The sequence below is a fragment of the Crocuta crocuta genome, unplaced genomic scaffold, assembly GCF_008692635.1.
Source record: "Crocuta crocuta isolate KB4526 unplaced genomic scaffold, BGI_CrCroc_1.0 scaffold190, whole genome shotgun sequence".
Lineage (NCBI taxonomy): Eukaryota > Metazoa > Chordata > Mammalia > Carnivora > Hyaenidae > Crocuta > Crocuta crocuta.
Window position 1 is genome coordinate 7,508,214 of NW_027527955.1, and position 5,683 is coordinate 7,513,896.

Below are 5,683 nucleotides of genomic sequence, written 5' to 3' on the forward strand. Positions count from 1 at the left end.
TATATTTAGTAGCAAAGTTGAAAGCCAGAAGACTCAGGGGCCCAGGCCACCAGGGTCACTTATCTTTGTGTGCCATATGCTGCTAATAACTCCTAGTGTAGGAAAGAAACAAAAAAGCCAATATAGAAATGCAAGAATCCTTTTTACAAGAGATACAGCTGTACACTTAGAAAACTTAGGGCTGGTAACCAAAACTTATTCACGGTAATCAAAAGACAGAAAAAGAAATTCAGAGAAAACTAGTTAGCTTTCAAATTAGTTAACATAACCAGTCCATGGATTCACTTATTCATCCATTAACTAATTCTTTTATTAGTTATTTTTGTAAATAAAACCACAGGCCCTGTGTCAGGGGGGTGAGACCGTTTGCAGCGCCCCACCCTCGTGAAGTTTCTGGTCTATTGGAGGACTGGATGTTAACGAGTGGCTGTTGCAAAGATTGGTAGGTTCTTTTGTGCGTGAGGTGCTGGCATTGCCCAGACTCTGTGCTGGCACAGAGTAGTTCCAGAGATAATTTTTGTGTCCTACAAGAAAACAGTTTTGATAGGGTAGAGGTCCAGCTCATTGTATCAAAGGGAAACAAGGAGCAAACAAATGAAAAACCTCCTGTTATTTTCTGTAATTGCTGGGTAGCTTTACGAAGAGACAATATTGGAAACCCTGAGTTTTATTCACCAGATCGGGCTTCATGTGACATTTGGATCGTTCAAGAGGACAAAGGTGTGTCGTCATGGAGAATATGTGAAATGCTTTAAGTTCTGAAAGTACTCCCTTAAGAGGGGCGACAGGCTCTGAGTGAAGCAGCATCGTTATGCTAAATGTCAAATACCCCAAAGGGACTGCTATGAAGGGGCAACACTCCCTGAGATGAATCAGTGCGGGATTTAAAAACACAGGCTCCCTATTTAACAGCATCCCTTTTATGGTAGGCTACGCCCCGGTTTTGCATACCTCTTCGTGAACCAGAATTTAGTACTTACCTGCACTAGTGCCTTCTTTTAGACACTGAGCACTAATGATTTTCTCAAACAGCCCTGTTAAGCATACGATCCGGCATCAGGTGAATTGGATCCAGTTTCAGGCTGTAACCTGCAGGCAGATTTCAAGCTTCTGTTTTTCCCCCCAAAACATTTTATCATGAAAAATTTCAAACAAAAGGCAAAGCTAAAAGACTTTTACAGTAAACTTGCATAATTCCATCACCTGGACCTTATCATTAACATTTTACTTCCTCTAGCACACATCTATTCCTATAACCATCCCTCCATCCCTCCATTAACCTATCTTATTTTCTGTTGGATTCCAAAGTAAATTTAAAGAGACTGGTATACTTCCCCTTAAATACGTAAGCATGTATATCATTAAATAGAATTGAATATTTGCTGGGTGCCTGGGTGATTCTGTGGGCTAAATGTCCAACTTCGGCTCAGGTTATGATCTCACAGTTGGTGGGTTCGAGCCCTCCATTGGGCTCCATGCTGACAGCTCAGAGCCTGGACCTTGCTTCAGATTCTGTGTCTCCCTCTTTCTCTCTGCCCTTGCCCCACTCTCTGCCCCTCCCCTACCCATGCTCTGTCTCTCAAAAAATAAACATTTTAAAAAAGAACTGAATATTTGTTTACAATTTCTTCTTTTGACATAAAAATGCATCTACATTAAAATACATAAGTTTTAAGTGTACTTTTGCTAAGTTTTGACAAATGTGCACCTATGTAATCCTAGCTCCTATCAAGAACATTCTCTGGTGGTATTGTCTCAAAGAGTTGTTGTGAGGTTAATATGAGCTAATGAAAGAAGGTTGTATAACTTCTTTTTTTTTTTAATGTTTTATTTATTTCTAGGAGAGAGAGAGAGAGACAGCGTGAGCAGGGGAGGGTCAGAGAGAGAGGGAGTCACAGACTGAAACAGGCTCCAGCTCTGAGCTGGCAGTCAGCACAGAGCCCGACGCGGGGCTCGAACCCACGAACCGCGAGATCATGACCCAAGCGAAAGTCGGACGCTTAACCGACTAAGCCACCCAGGCGCCCCTGTGTAACTTCTAAAGTAGGGCACAAAGGTGAGGCACTATCTTTATCATGGTCATTAATATAATCATTGTGTCTTTAATGAGTACTGCTAATAGATATGAAGCCAAGCCTGAAAGGGTGACAATTTCAGTTAAACATGTAACCTTACTGACTGCAAAAGCTATCACTGCCCTAATGTGAGCTGTCAAGCAATTTGCACACAAGTAGGCTCACTCAGTAACAACACAGCTGCCTCTGCGGCGTCCATTCCGGGGTCTGGGAAGCCCACTCTGTGCCTTGCCTGGCGTATGTCTGGCGGAATGGTGATGGCAATATTCCCTCCTCCTGATTTAATTACCACCAGTGTATTGCATTTTCCAAGTGACCTGATTGGACCTAAATCCAATCATCAGAACTTAACCATATTATTTAAACTATTCAAGACATTGTTGATCACTCCTCCTTGAAACAATTTCTTCATTTGACTTCCACATCATCACTCTCCTGGTTTTCTGTTTATCTTTCTGGTTACTTCTTTTCAGTCCTCTTTGCTCTTTCCCCATGTATCTCTGACCTCTAAACACTGGAGTGTCCCAAGGCTCAATCCTTGGGACTCTTTCTTTTTCCGCTCTCATGGGTCATCTCACTGAGTCTCATTGCTTTAAATGCCTTCTTTATGCAGATGGCTCTTAGATTGATAGCTCCAACTCCTAGTGCTCTCCTGAGCTAGACTCATTTATCAAGTGCCTACTCAAGGAATGGGACAATCATCTCTATCTTTTGTTAAGTGAAATTGAAGGAAGGTGAGAACTGAAAAATATAACAGGAAGGATATGTGGCGGATTCTATCAGTTGCCTACTCAAAATCCATTTTCTTGTCTGCTCCTTGCTATCAGTATTCTGATTCTGTCCAGGTATCCATATTTCAGGAGAGTTTTCCCACACCTAGCTCAAGAATAAATCCTGTATAATCTTAAGCAATGAAGCTGTACCCTTGCTAATCTTTTGTTTGGGAGAAGTTGTTTCTGAACAATTAGACGTGAGGAGAAATATGCTGGAGAAATTCTGAGAAGCGCTTCCTTGACAAAAAGAGATGCACAGAAAGGGGTGGCCACTCTTCTTCCAGTGGACTTTGGGGTGGGCGTGCTGGATGGCATGTTGAGAGCTTGTGCAGCCCGCCAGCAGCACTGAGCCAGGGTGTGCCTAAAGACAAACCTTATACTGAGGAGGGTCAAGTAGAATGATGAGAAGGGAAAGAGTCTCTGATAACATTAGCCCCTGAAATAACTAACCGAGGAGTTGCTCTACAGTTAAAAGGGGCACCTGGGTGGTTCAGGTGATTGAACAACCGATTTTGGCTCAGATCATGATCTTGAGGTTTGTGGGTTCAAGCCCCATGTCAGGTTCTGTGCTGACAGCTCAGAGCTTGGAGTCTGCTTTGGATTCTATCTTCCTCGTTCTCTGCCCATCCCCTGCTCACGCTCTCTCTCCCTCTCTTTCAAAAATAAATAAACATTTTTTAAAAATCTTAAATAAAACTCCTGTTATGAGGACACAACTTTGCCTTATTGTTTAATGTAGTTGAGTTGGTGTTTTCTGATACTTGTGACTTCAGTGTGAAAACTGGCACAGTGTGGACTTTTTCAGGGGAGCACATTTGAACGTCTTTCTCCATGTTCAACTGGGATAGTCAATGTCAGGTTCTCTACTCTTTCCCGATCATCTGTTCTTTCTGTCTCATTGCCACAAAAAACTGACCACTAGGTTATCTGCTGCTTTCCCTACTTAATCATCCGTTGTGTTGAACATCCTCTTTCTTCCCAATCAACTTAGAGGCAAGGTTAGAATTTTTCAAAAGAAACAGTATAGAAAACTAATAATATAGAAAAAGAGTGTCTTTTTCCTTCTCCCTCCTCTTTTCTTCCTCTCCTTTCCCTCCTCCTTTCTTTCTTCTTCCTTCCTTCCCTCCTCCCTCCTTCCCTCCCTCCCTCCCTCCCTCCCTCCCTCCTTCCCTCCTTCCCTCCCTCCTCCCTCCTTCCTTCCCTCCTTCCCTCCTTCCTAATTTAAGAGCCCAAGTGAGACCACTACCACACCTGGGCACTTGTCACCTCTGGGAAGAGACAAGCACACTGCAAGGGCTTTGTAGTCATGAGCTGGGCTTGTTGGGAGAATAAGAAGCAAGCCAGTGCGGCTGGAACGTCATGAGGGAGGGGCCAAAAAGCAGGGCAGACACATGGGCCTTGTGACCCTGCAAAAGCTTATGACTTGACAAAGAGAACCCTGGGAAGCCTGCACGAGCTTAATCAGGAAGTGATTCAATCTGATTTATATTCGTAAAGGTTCTAACTGCTCCGTGGGAAACAGATTGCGGGGGCCACAGAGGACCTGGGAGCTCAGTTCAGAGGCTGCTTTGGTGCTCCAAGTGGGAGATGACAGTGCTTTGGGTAAGGTAAGAGTAATGGTGACAAGGAAATGGCCACATTCGGGGTATATTCTGGAGGTCATACCAAAAGATATTGATAATTGCTTGGAATTGGAATTGAGAGTAAGGTACGGATAAAGGGAATAGAGAAATTCAAGATGATCCCCAGTTTTCTGCCTGAGGAAGTAGTAAATGATTGTGCCATTTCCAAAGATGAGAAAGATTAGGTTAGAGTCTGGTGAAGAATGATATTCAAGTCATTAACTATTTATATAGAGACGTCTAGTAGATAAATGGATATGTTAAATAAACACACACATTTGTCATAATTTGTTATAATAGACACAAGAAGCTAATACATAGTTGTTAACAAATGTCCACATCTGTTCTCACATAGTTCTGGAAGCCAGAAGTCTCAAATCAGTTTCAGTAGGTTGAAATCAAGCTGTCATGCTCCCTCTGGATGCTCTAGGGAGGAATCTGTTCCTTGCCTCTTTGTCTGACAGCTAGCATTGTTGTTTTGTGGCCAGTCCCTACCTCTGTGGTCTAATCTTCTGCCTCTCCTACAAGGAGATCTATGATTGCACTTGGGGACCATCTGGGTAATCCAGGTCAATCTCCCCATCTCAAAATCCGTAATTTAGGTCATGTCCGCAAAGTCCATTTTTGGCATATCCGGTTACATTCTGAGGTTGTAAGGGTTAGAATTTGGATATCTTTGGCGTGAGTGAGAAGGGGGCAGGCACATTATACACACACACATATTCATATGTATTTCTCCTGCATACATTTTCAGGCAAATAGACAAACGGTTCCTGGCCTCTAGAGTAAGAATATACTTCCCACCTAGCTCAGAGAATTCTCCTGATGGATCACCAACCCAGGCACATCCTCCACCCATCATGGGGGTCTCTGGCCCTCAGAGCTTTCTCCCCCAGGCTTTTTTTCCATCTTATTTGGTTTTCTTTTCTTTCTTTTTGTTTTTAAATTTAAAAAGTTTTTAATTTTTGAGAGAGAGAGAGAGAGTGAGCAGAGGAGGGGCAGAGAGAGAGGGAGGGAGACACAGACTCTGAAGCAGACTCCAGGCTCTGAGCTGTCAGCACAGAGCCCAACACGGGGCTCGAACCCATGAGCCATGAGATCATGATCTGAGCCGAAGTCGGATGCTTAAACGACTGAACCACCCAGGCGCCCCTTGTTTGGTTTTCTTAAAGTAAACTTTTTCTGTTTGAATAAGGCTCAGTTCCTAACCAAC